Below are 12821 nucleotides of genomic sequence, written 5' to 3' on the forward strand. Positions count from 1 at the left end.
GCCTTCAGCCCAGGACATGGTCCCAGGGTCCTGGGATTGAGCCCTGCATCAGTCTCCCTGCTCCGTGGGAAGCTTGCTGCTCCCTCTCCCACTCCCCTTGCTTGTGTTCCCTCTCTCGCTGTGTCTCTCTCTGTCAAATAAATAAATAAAATCTTAAAAAAAAAAAAAGAAAGAAAAAAAAGAAAAAAAAGTTTTTATCCATCTTCAGAACTTTGTATAAGGACATTAAGTTGGTAAATTAGATTCAGCAGAAGAAGGTCAAAAAGACATTGCTGAAATGAGGGCTCCTTAAAGACTACATTTTTCTTCTTCCCTGGCCAATACTCCTCCTACTTGTTTGATTTTCTTCTCCTGCCTTTGGGAATGCAAGATGTTTTTACCTTCAGAACATTGAGATGCAAAACTTTCCCCTCTCCTTCCTTTCCCTGTTTTTCTTCTCCCATAGAAAAATACCTTCTAAAAGCACATTCAGTCCTTGTATGCACATAAACCATTATTTGAACGTAAGTACACATACAGTAAAAATCACTTCATGGATCAGATTTAATTTATATTTTCTATCTCTCTTCACCTTTCTCTTCCTCCCTTCTTCTCTACCTTCTCTCTGTCCCTTTTTTTCTCCCTCTCTTCCCCCATCCATTCTCTCTCTCCTATAGGGCAGGATTATATCTTAATCAAATATGTATCCAGTGCCATATATGTGATGGTGCAATACATAGTATTTCCTGAATGCTCATTAAATACATTTGCTTTATTACAGAGAAAAATAAATTAAATTAAATTAGAAACAATAAGTTCATGAACTGCCTACTTCCTAGTCAGATGTGATATGATGGAAAGAGACTAAGTGATGATATCAGGAAATACAGTGTGGTGGTAAAACAATGGGGGCTTGTAAATCAGACAACCCTGGGTTTTCATCTCGAAAATTCCATCTCTCCCAGTTGCCATGGACATACCACAAAATGTCTCTGTGCTTCCTATTTCTCTTCAGTAAAATAGTAATAATATCACATGGCTTGTAGACTTGTGATAATATAGGTAGAGCAACTACTACTCTGGCTGGCACAGACTGAGCCATGAAAGTTTTAATACACACATACATGAATACATATGTGCATGTATATGTATTTGTGTATGTATCCATTCATTGTCGTTTTATTAAACACATATTTATAAAGTGCCTGTGATGGGCAGGCATCCAGAGAGTGATGTGCTTCCTCTCATGTAGGTTAAACTTACAGGGCAGGACATAGTTGAACATGTAAATAATCAATCAAAATATTTTCATGTGTTGTTAGAAGCTATGATGATAAGCAAGTTAGCAGGCTAACAATGGCTGGGGAGTGGGTGGACATTAGAAAAAGTAACCAGGAAAGTTCTTTCTGAGGAAGTAACACTTTCATGATAGAAATACTATCATTGCATTTTTAAAAATTATGTTCAATTAGCCAACATATAGTAATCATAAGTTTTTGATGTAGCGTTCAACGATTCATTAGTTGCGTGTATCACCCAGTGCTCATCACCACACATGCCTTCCTTAATACCCATCACCTGGTTACCCCATCTCCTTACCCCCCCTTCCCTCTGTAACCCTCAGTTTGGTTCCTGGAGTCCAGAGTCTCTCATGGTTTGTCTCCCTCTCTTATTTCTTCCCATTCAGTTTTCCCTCCCTTACCCCGTGGTCCCTCTGTGCTATTCCTTATGTTCACGGACATTTTCTTTCTCCTTTAACTTTTAATTTTTAAACTTTTTCCAGCTTTATTGAGGTATAATGGACAAATAATAATTATATATATTTAAGGTGTAAAATGTGATGTTTTGATAAACATATATATTGTGAAATGATTATCACATACCCAGTACCTCACAAAGTTATCTTTTCTTTTTTTTGTGACTAGAGCACTTCAGATCAACTCTCTTAGCAAATTTCAAGTATACATTTTATTGTATCTAATGCTGTACATTAGATCGCCAGGACTTAACTCATCCTGCTTAACTGAAACTTTGTACCCTGTGACCAATATCTCCCCATTTCCCCCACTCCCCAGCTTCTGACAACTCTCATTTTACTCTCTGCTTTTATGGGTTTGAATTTTTTTTTTAAAGATTTTATTTATTCATTCGAGACACAGAGATACAGAAAGAGAGAGAGAGAGAGCACGAGCAGGGGAGAGGCAGAGGGAGAAGCAGGCTCCCCACTGAGCCAGGAGCCGGACGTGGGGCTTGATCCCAGGACCCTGGGATCATGACCCGAGCCGAAGGCAGACGCTTAACCATCTGAGCCACCCAGGTGTCCCTGGGTTTGAATTTTTTAAATTCTACATATAAGTGAGACATACAACCTTTGTCTTTCTGTGTCTGGCTTACTTCACTTAGCATAACATCCTCCAGGTTCAACCTGTTGTCATGAATGGCTGGATTTCCTTCTAAGTCTGAAATTACACACACACACACACACACACACACACTTCTTAATCTATTCATCCACTGGTAGACACTTAGCCTGTTTCCATATCTTGGTTATTGTGAATAATGTTGCAGTGGACATGGAAGTATAGATACCTCTTTGAGATTGTGATTTCATTTTCTTTACTATATATACCCAAAAGCATGATTGTTAGATCATACAGTAGTTAATTTTTAATTTTTTGAGGAACTAACATACTCTTCCATAGTGGCGTACCTATTTACATTCCCAAAAACAGTGCATGAGGTTCCCTTTTCTTCACATCCTCATCAACATTTGTTTTGTCTTTTTGATAGTAGCCATTCTAACACGTGTAAGTGATATTGCATTGTGGTTTTGATGTGCATATCTCTGATGATTAGTGATATTGAGCATTTTTCTCATTCCTGTTGGCCATTTGCATGTCTTCTTTGGAAAAATGTCTATTCAAGTCCTTTGCCCCTTTTCTAATCAGGTTATTTGGGTTTGGGTTGTTGTTGTTTTGTTTTGTTTTCTGTTTGGGGGTATTTTTGCTATTGAGTTGTTTGAGTTCCTTATATGTTTTGGAAATTAATTATCCAATGTATATATCAAATGTATTGTTTGCAGATATTTCTCCCATTTCATAGGTTGTCTTATCATTTTGTTATTTCCTTTGCTGTGTAGAAGCTTTTTAGTTCAGGTGCAGAAAAAGAATTTGATAAAATTCAAATTTATTTCATGATAAGATTTGTCAACAAATTAGGTTTAGAAGAGGGGCATCTGGCTGGCTCAGTCAGTAGACCATGTGACTCTTGATCTGGGGGTTGTGAGTTTGAGCCCCACGTTGGTTACAGAGATTACTTAAATAAATAAGAAATAAACAAGTAAACTTAAAAAAAAAACAAATTAGGTTTAGAAAAAATGTACCTCAGCATAATAAAGGCCATATATGACAAGCCCACAGCTAATAGTGAAAAGCACAAAATTTTCCTTTTCAGATCAGAAACAAGACAAGCATGCTACTCTTGCCTTTTCTATTCAACATAGTACTGGAAATCCTAGCCAGAGCAATTAGGCAAGAAATAGAAATAAAAGACATATAAAATGGAAAAGAAGAAGTAAATGGTCTGTTTTTAGATGCTATGATCTTATATACAGAAAACTCTAAATACTTCACCAAAAAATTTCTAGAACTAATAAACAAATTTATAGAAGTTACAGAATAAAAAGCCAACATACAAAAATCAGCTGTATTTCTATATACTAACAATAACAATGCAAAAGAAATTAAGAAAGCAATCACATTTACAATAGCATCGAAAAGAATAATATACTTAGGAATAAATTTAACCAAGGTGTTGAAAGATTTATACACTGAAGATATATGCCTGGGTGGTTCAGTTGGTTAAGCGTCCATCTCTTGATTTCAGCTCAGGTCATGATCTCAGGGTCAAGAGATCGAGGCTTGTGTTGCATTCTCTCTCTCCCCCTCTCCCTCTGTCCCTCCCCTTCACTATTCACACACACACACACACACACACACACACACTCTCTCTCAAAAAAAAATTTGTAGACTGAAAACTATAAGATATTGATGAAAGAAATTGAAGAAGACACAAATAAATGGAAAGATACCCTGTGTTTGTGGATTGGAAGAATTAATATTGTCAGGGCGTCTGGGTGGCTCAGTTGTTAAGTGTCTGCCTTTGGCTCAGGTCATGATCCCAGGGTCCTGGGATCGAGCCCCGCATTGGGCTCCCTACTCAGGGGGAAGCCTGCTTCTCCCTCTCCCAGCCCCCTGCTTGTGTTCCCTCCCTCGCTGTCTCTCTCTCTGTCAAATAAATAAATAAAAATCTTAAAGAAAAAAAGAATTAATATTGTCAAAATATCTATACTGCTCAAAATGATCTACAGAATCAGTGAAATCCCATCAAAATTTCAATGGCATTTTTCATGGATATAGAAAAGACATAAAAATTGGAACCAGAAAAGATCCCAAATAGTCAAAGCAATACTGAGCAAGAAGAACAAAGCTGGAGGCACTGTATCTTCTGATTTCAGATAAAATTCAATAAAGAAAAATAGCAAGACATGGAAATAAGATGGGTCTTTGATTCCATAATTGAGAAGCTGTATCCTAAAGTTTGTTTTAACTATGATTTTTAATAAATAATTTCTATGGTTTAAGCCATTTCGGTTGAGTTCCTTGTTAATTGTAACTTGGGTTTTTGTCATTCTTCTTCTATGAGTTATTTGTTCATGTTCTTTGCCTATTTCCTTTTTATTTATTATGAATATGTATTTTGATATTAGTGATACTAATCCATCATCTGTATTTATTCTATGATGCAATTATGTTTTGTGAGTTAGCTATTTTTTTCTTACACATCTTTTTGTCTCTTGCCCTAAAGTTATTTTTGAATTTAATGTAGAGTTTTTAAAAATCATTTTATTTATAAATTCTCACATTCTTTTTATTAGGTTATGTTAATCACCATACATTACATCATTAGTTTTTGATGTAGTGTTCCATGATTCATTGTTTGCGTATAACACCCAGTGCTCCATTCAGTATAAATTCTCACATTTTACATTTCTCATTTCAACTTTACAATATATTCATTAGTATTTTCTTTTCTTGCTTTATAGACTTGTCTCTAGCATTTATTTTTATTAGTATTGTTGAATATTATAAAACACTGACATTACATGTTAGTATTTTACCATGCAATAGAAACATAGTTGTCTCTTCTTGTACTAGCCACAATCTTGTATTTGGTCAGGCACCTCATGGTGCTTTGCAGCCCAGCTGTCATCCAGGCTGTTTTCGTTTGCCTGGTTACCACACCAGAGTGCCTTGGCCCATACTGATTACCTTTGGAAACTGATTTTTTCCTTCAGTTGTTTTTTCTACTCAGTATTCCTTCCCTCCCAAATTTGATTAAAGATGACAGAGAGCAATGAAAATTTTTCCACTTTATCTCTAGCTCTGAAGCCACAGAATCTGTGTCCATACCAAGGTCCCCAAATGACTTAAGTTGCATATTACATATATACATACATACATATGTATGTGTATAATATATATGTAATATATACATATACATAAATTTTAAGGATACAGTGTGTGTGTGTGTGTGTGTGTGTGTGTGTGTGTGTGTGTGTGTATTTTTTTTCTTAAGTTTGGAAGCCCTGGCAAGGTCTGGGTGTAAGATCAGAGTCCTTATTTTTTTGTTGATAAAGACTGTCTTTACCAAATGAAAATTATATCTGGACTACAAAACTTAGTTATTTAGTACTTGGTTAAATTATCTCAATATCATTCTAATCAAATTTATTTTGTAACTAGGGATGAGCTTGTGATACAAATGATACAAATTTGCATATAAACCCATCATGTGTATACAATCCAAATATTCACCTTTCACTTGGATACTATAGAAGTTTTATATGAAATTTGTTTTAGGGGCACCTGGCTGCCTCAGTTGGAAGAGCATGCAACTCTTGATCTTGGAATTGTGAGTTCAAGCCCCACGTAGGGTGTAGCAATCACTTAAATAAATTTAAAAACTGAAAAAGAATTGTTGTAGTTGACCTAGTGAATGCAGGTTTCATATTTCAAGTATTTTTTATTTCTCTGTCTGGAAGACATCTGGTCCAAAAAGAAAATCGATTCAAATATTGTCTGCAAATATTATTTCTTGTCTGCAAATATTATTTCTTCTTCATTCTTAATTAGATTGCCTAAATCAGTCTTGTTTAACCAGTTTGGATATTTGAAAGGACTCATCAGACTCCATAGAGTATTCTCACATAAGGCTTTTCTCTAAAGACAAAAGGTATGATGCAGCAAGAGAAAGTACAGGCAAGCACTGGAGACATTCCACAGTACAGGCTCCTCATTGACCCAACCAAATGAATGACCCATGCTAGCCTTGGCTTGAACTGCCCAGATTTGTGCAAAAATCTCTCAATGTCTCATTAAGTAGTCAAGTCAGGCTTATGAAGCCAGTGAGGTTAGTTGCAAACTATTAGTAAAGAAACTGATATAGAGGGTCACCAAGGCAATTTGGGATCCTAAACAGCACTCATAAATTCCAATGTTCTTGTCTCAACCAGGAGTCAAAATCCAGATATTCAGACATCCCCAGGGATAAAGATAGAGCTTTTCCAGTACAGTTGCAAATTAACTCCATCTCTACAATATATTTATTCAACAAATATTTATTGAGTATCTGCTATCTGCCAAGCATGTAACAATGAACGAACCAGGCTGTCTGTGACCTCACAAAGCTGACATTCTAGTTATTTCCAGAGTTACTCTTCAAAAGGCAGTTCTAACGTATTCAGTGCAGAATTTTCAGTTAAAAGTGACAATAGAAACCTGGCGTCGTCTCTAAACTTCATTTTCCCCTTATAATTTGCTTCCCTTTACCATACTAAAAGCCCTCCAACACACAAACTCAAGAGAGATAATACACATTTAGTTTAATTCCTGTTTTGGGGTTATGTGTTACCCAGCAGCAATATGACACAATAATAAGAAGAGAAGGCTGTTAAACAGCAAAACACAACTGAGTAATTTAAAAGATCAAATTGGCTTTATTGAACAAGTCATGAGTTGGACAGCACACATTCCAGCAAATAGAAAGGAGCTCCATCAAGCTGCAGGAAAGGAAAGGCTTTTGAAGACAAAGAGGGGGCAGAAAAAGGAAATTATTAGCAAAGAATGCATTGTTTTAGACAAGGTCATCCTTCTAAGGGGGATGGAAGGGGTCTATCAGTAAATTTCCTAGTGCTGACCAGGAAATTCCATGTTGACTGGTTAGAGGTTCCTTTCCTGGGCGGGGAGGGGGGTTGAAACTGCAGTTAGGTGTTAAGTATTGGTTTGCTGACATGGGGCCTTAACATAAGTGACTCCATTAGGGGCCTGTGGTTTCCTTTTTTTTTTTTTTTTTAAGATTTTATTTATTTATTTGAGAGGGAGAGAGAGTATGAGTGGGAGGAGGGGCAAAGGGACAAGCAAACTCCCTGCCAAGCATGGAGCCCGATGTGTGGCTCCAAATGGGGCTCAATCCCAGGACCCTGAGATCATTACCTGAGCCCAAGGTAGATGCTTAACCGAGTGAGCCACCCACGTGCCCCTGTGGTTTTCTTCTTTAACAGCGCAAACACAAAAGAGTACATGCTGTATGGTTCTATTTATTGAGACACCAAAACCAGGACAAATGAATCACTGGTATTAGAAGTCAATAGGGTGGTTACCCTTGGGGGGAAATGGCTGGAAGGGAGCTCAAGGGCTGTGTGCCTCTGGGTGCTGGCACTTTTCTAACTTTTGATCTAGGAGGAGTAACAAGCTGTGTTCCCTTTGTGTTTCCCATTAAGCTTTATATTAAGACTTACACACTTTTGATGTTCCTCCAACTAAAATATCAACATTAAATCCCTGTCTCCAGCTCTGTTTTCTGGAAACTTGGGTTATTGAAAGTTAATTTTCCAAAATAGGTGTTCCTCATCCTCATGCAGATAGATTACATATGAAGAGGTTTACCTATATGTAACATACACATAAATTGGTCTATGCATTAATCATTTTCTCCAGGCTGTCTATGCAGGAACAAAAAATTACACCAGCATTTAAATTTTCATTCCTGGGGGAAGGAACAAGATGGTGGAGGAGTAGGAGACCTAAATTTCATCTGGTCCCAGGAATTCAGCTGGATAGGGATCAGACCATTCTGAACACCTACGAACTCAACAGGAGATCGAAGAAAAGAATAGCAGCAACTCTCTGAACAGAAAAGCGACCACTTTCTGGAAGGTAGGATGTGCGAAGAAGTGAATCCGAGGTGATATTCAGGAGGATAGACGGCAGGGGAGGGGGCCTCCGTCAGCTGCTACTGGCAAGTGATAGAACCGCGGAGCACAAAATCGGAACTTTTAGAAGTCAGCTCCGCTGAGGGACGTCGCTCCAGTGGCTGAGCGGGGGCTGGAACCCTCGCGGGACAGTGTGGTCTCAGGACCCTCGGGGTCACAGAAAGACCGGGGGTGCCTGAGTGCGGCAGAGCTCCCAGATATCGGAGCGGGGAAGCCAGCTGCAGAGACGGAACCGAGGCGCGGGCTCTCAGCTTGGGGTTGCCATAAACCGTGATCCACGGCACAGTCGGACCACTGCTCCTCCAGCAGGGACCCAACAAGCGGCAGCTCCGGGGAGACTCCCCTTCCTCCCCTGGGAGGAGCGGCGCGGGAGCGCACCGCAGGGATCTGCTGGGTTTGGAGACTCCACACGGGGTCGGGTGCCAGAGTTAGAAACGCTCGGTCACAGGCCGGGTGAGCACGGGTGCGGCCAGAGACCGGGGAGACGGGAGTGACTGACTGCTTTTCTCTGGGGGCTCGCTGAGGAGCGGGGCCCGAGTTCTCGGATCCTCCGAGGTGGAGATTGGGAGGCCGCCATTTTCACTCCCGTCCTCCAAAGCTGTACAGAAAGCTTGCAGGGAACAAAAGCTCCCGAGAGCAAACCCGAGCAGATTACTTAGCCCTGACCGGGCAAGGGTGGGGCAATTGCGCCTCCGGCAAAGACATTTGGGAACCACGGCAACAGGCCCCTCCCCAGGAGATCAGTGAGAACAGCCAGCCAAGGCCAAGTTTACCTATCAATGAGAACGGCAGAACTCCAGCGCTAGGGGAATACTGCACATAGAATCCATGGTGTTTTTTCCATGATGCTTTAGTCTTTCAAAGTTAATTTTTAAAAATTTTATTTTTTTCTTTTTCTATTTTTTTTGTTGAATTTTTCTTCTTTCCTTTTTCAACCAACATCGTATCAATTCCTTTTTTAAAATCCTTTTTAATTTTTCATTTTTACAGTCATGTGCTATCTCTTCATTGTATTTAACCTTATTTTTTATATATATGTAAGTTTTTCTTTCTTTAAAATTTTGGGATACAGTTTCTTCTAACAGACCAAAATGTATCCTAAATCTAGTGTATGACATTGTCATAGTCTCCCACCTGATCACATTCTTTTTTAAAAAATTTTTTCATTCTTTTTTCAACCAACTTTTTATCAATTCCTTTTTTTAAATCTTTTTACATTTTCATCTTTACAGTTATATTCCATCCCTTCATTGTATTTACCCTTATTTTTGTATATATATATGTTTTTCTTTCTTTAAAATTTTGGGAGGAAATTTCTTCTAACAGACCAAAATACACCCAAAATCTAGTGTGGCTCTGTTCTATTCACCAGCCTGATCATATTCTTTTTTTTTTTCCTTTCTTTTCCCCCCAGTTTTGGGTCTCTTCTGATTTGTTTAGTGTATATCTTTCTGGGGTCGTTGTTACCCTGTTAGCATTTTGTTCTCTCATTCATCTATTCTCCTCTGGACAAAATGAAAAGACAGAAAAACTCACCTCAAAAAAAAAAACACAAGGGGCAGTACCGATTGCCAGGGACCTAATCAATACAGACATTAGTAAGATGTCAGAACTAGAGTTCAGAATGATGATTATAAAGACACTAGCTGGGCTTGAAAAAAGCATAGGAGATACTAGAGAATCCCTTTCTGGAGAAATAAAAGAACTAAAATCTAACCAAGTTAAAATCAAAAAGGCTATTAATGAGGTGCAATAAAAAATGGAGGCTCTAACTGCTAGGATAAATGAGGCAGAAGAGAGAATTAATGATATAGAAGACCAAATGATGGAGAATAAAGAAGCTGAGAAAAAGAGAGATAAACAACTACTGGATCATGAGGGCAGAATTTAAGAGATAAGTGTTACCATAAAGCAAAACAACATTAGAATAATTGGGATCCCAGAAGAAGAAGAAAGAGAGAGGGGGGCAGAAGGTATATTGGAGCAAATTATAGCAGAGAACTTCCCTAATTTGGGGAAGGAAATAGGCATCAAAATCCAGGAGGCACAGGGAACCCCCCTCAAAATCAGTAAAAATAGGTCAACACCCTGACATCTAATAGTAAACCTCACAAATCTCAGAGACAAAGAGAAAATCCTGAAAGCATCTCAGGACAAGAGGTCTGTAACCTACAACAGTAAAAACATTAGATTGGCAGCAGACCTATCCACAGAGACCTGGCAGGCCAAAAAGGACTGACAGGATATATTCAGAGCACAAAATGAGAAAGATATGCAGCCAAGAATACTATATCCAGCTAGGCTGTCATTGAAAATAGAAGGAGATATAAAAAGCTTCCAGGACACGCAAAAACTAGAAGAATTTGCAAACACCAAACCAGCCCTACTAGAAATATTGAAAGGGGTCCTCTAAGCAAAGAGAGAGCCTAAAAGTAACATAGACCAGAAAGGAACAGAGACAATATACAGTAACAGTCACATTACAGGCAATACAATGGCACTAAATTCATACCTTGCAATAGTTACCCTGAATGTAAATGGGTTAAATGCCCCAATCAAAAGACACAGGGTATAAGATTGGATAAAAAAACAAGGCCCATTGATATGCTGTCTGCAAGAGACTCATTTTAGACCCAAAGACACCTCCAGGTTTAAAGTGAGAGGGTGGCAAACTATTTACCATGCTAATGGACATCAAAAGAAAGCTGGGTTGGCAATCCTTATATCAGACAAATTAGATTTTAAACCAAAGACTGTAATAAGAGATGAGGAAGGACACCATATCCTACTTAAAGGGTCTATCCATCAAAAAGATCTAACAATTGTAAATATCTATGCCCCTAACATGGGAGCCGCCAATTATATACAAAATCAAAGAAACACATCAACAATAATTCAATAATAGTGGGGGACTTTAACACCCCCCTCACTGAAATGGACAGATCATCTAAGCAAAATATCAACAGGGAAATAAGGGCTTTAAATGACCCACTGGACCAGATGGACTTCACGGATATCTTCAGAACATTCCATCCCAAAGCAACAGAATACACATTCTTCTCGAGTTGAACAGACATGAACAGACATTTCTCCAAAGAAGACATCCAGATGGCCAACAGACACATGAAAAAGTGCTCAACATCACTCGGCATACAAATCAAAACCTCAATGAGGTATCACCTCACACCAGTCAGAATGGCTAAAATTAACAAGTCAGGGAATGACAGATGTTGGTAAGGATGTGGAGAAAGGGGAACCCTCCTACACTGTTGGTGGGAATGCAAGCTGGGGCGGCCACTCTGGAAAACAGTATCGAGGTTCCTCAAAAGGTTGAAAACAGAGCTACCCTATGACCCAGCAATTGCACTACTGGGTATTTACCCCAAAGATACAAATGTAGTGACCCAAAGGGGTATGTGCACCCCAATGTTTACAGCAGCAACGTCCACAATAGCCAAACTATGGAAAGAGACTAGATGTGCGTCAACAGATGAATGGATAAAGAAGAGGTGGTATATATATACAATGGAATATTATGCAGCCATCAAAAAATGAAATCTTGCCATTTGCAATGATGTGGATGGAACTAGAGGGTATTATGCTAAGTGAAATAAGTCAATCAGAGAAAGACAAGTATCATATGAGGAATTTGAGTAACAAGCCAGAGGATCATAGGGGAAGGGAGGGAAAAATGAAACAAGATGAAACCAGAGAGGGAGACAAACCATAAGAGACTGTTAATCTCAAGAAACAAACTGAGGGTTGCTGGAGTGGAGGGGGTTGGGAGGGATAGGGTGTCTGGGTGATGGACATTGGGGAGGGTAAGTACTATGGTGAGGGCTGTGAATTGTGTAAGACTGATGAATCACAGACTTGTACCCCTGAAAGGAATAATACATTCTATGTTAATTTAAAAAATAAAAAAAATTTTTTTTCATTCCTAGTTTAAAAGGAAAGGGAAAAAACAAAGAAATCCAAAAATCACCAGTGCAGAGCTTCATAAGGGCTTTGGGGATTCAACACTACACACTTTTTTCTTAACTTTTGGTTTCCAAGGAAATGGGACTCTGAATCTACTTCTAGCCCAGGTTTGGTGGTAACCCCTTTATACACAGCTCTGCTTTGCTTTAAGCCAATCAAAACACCACATCTAAAGTTTACCTAAATTCCACCTTTCCCCAAATCCTAAAATAATCCCATTTCTTCCTATGATTAGGTGTCTCCTAGTTCTTATGGTGGGTGTTATCACTTGTGGCAACGAGTCAATAAACCCACTCTGTTGGACAACATATTTGTCCCTGGCACTGTTATTAGATGGGCATTGTTTGTCTACATCTATAGATAATATTTTTTATTATTGACTATGCAGGAACACACTGACTGTAATTTATAGAAATATGTATTTGGTCACTCAGATAACCAAAATATATTTCTCATATATATTCAGTCTTCATTCACAGTTCCTGATTCGCATTTCCCAAAACCCTTGGAACTTCCTGAGTGATAAGAT

This window comes from Halichoerus grypus, chromosome 11, assembly GCF_964656455.1.
Source record: "Halichoerus grypus chromosome 11, mHalGry1.hap1.1, whole genome shotgun sequence".
Classification (NCBI taxonomy): domain Eukaryota; kingdom Metazoa; phylum Chordata; class Mammalia; order Carnivora; family Phocidae; genus Halichoerus; species Halichoerus grypus.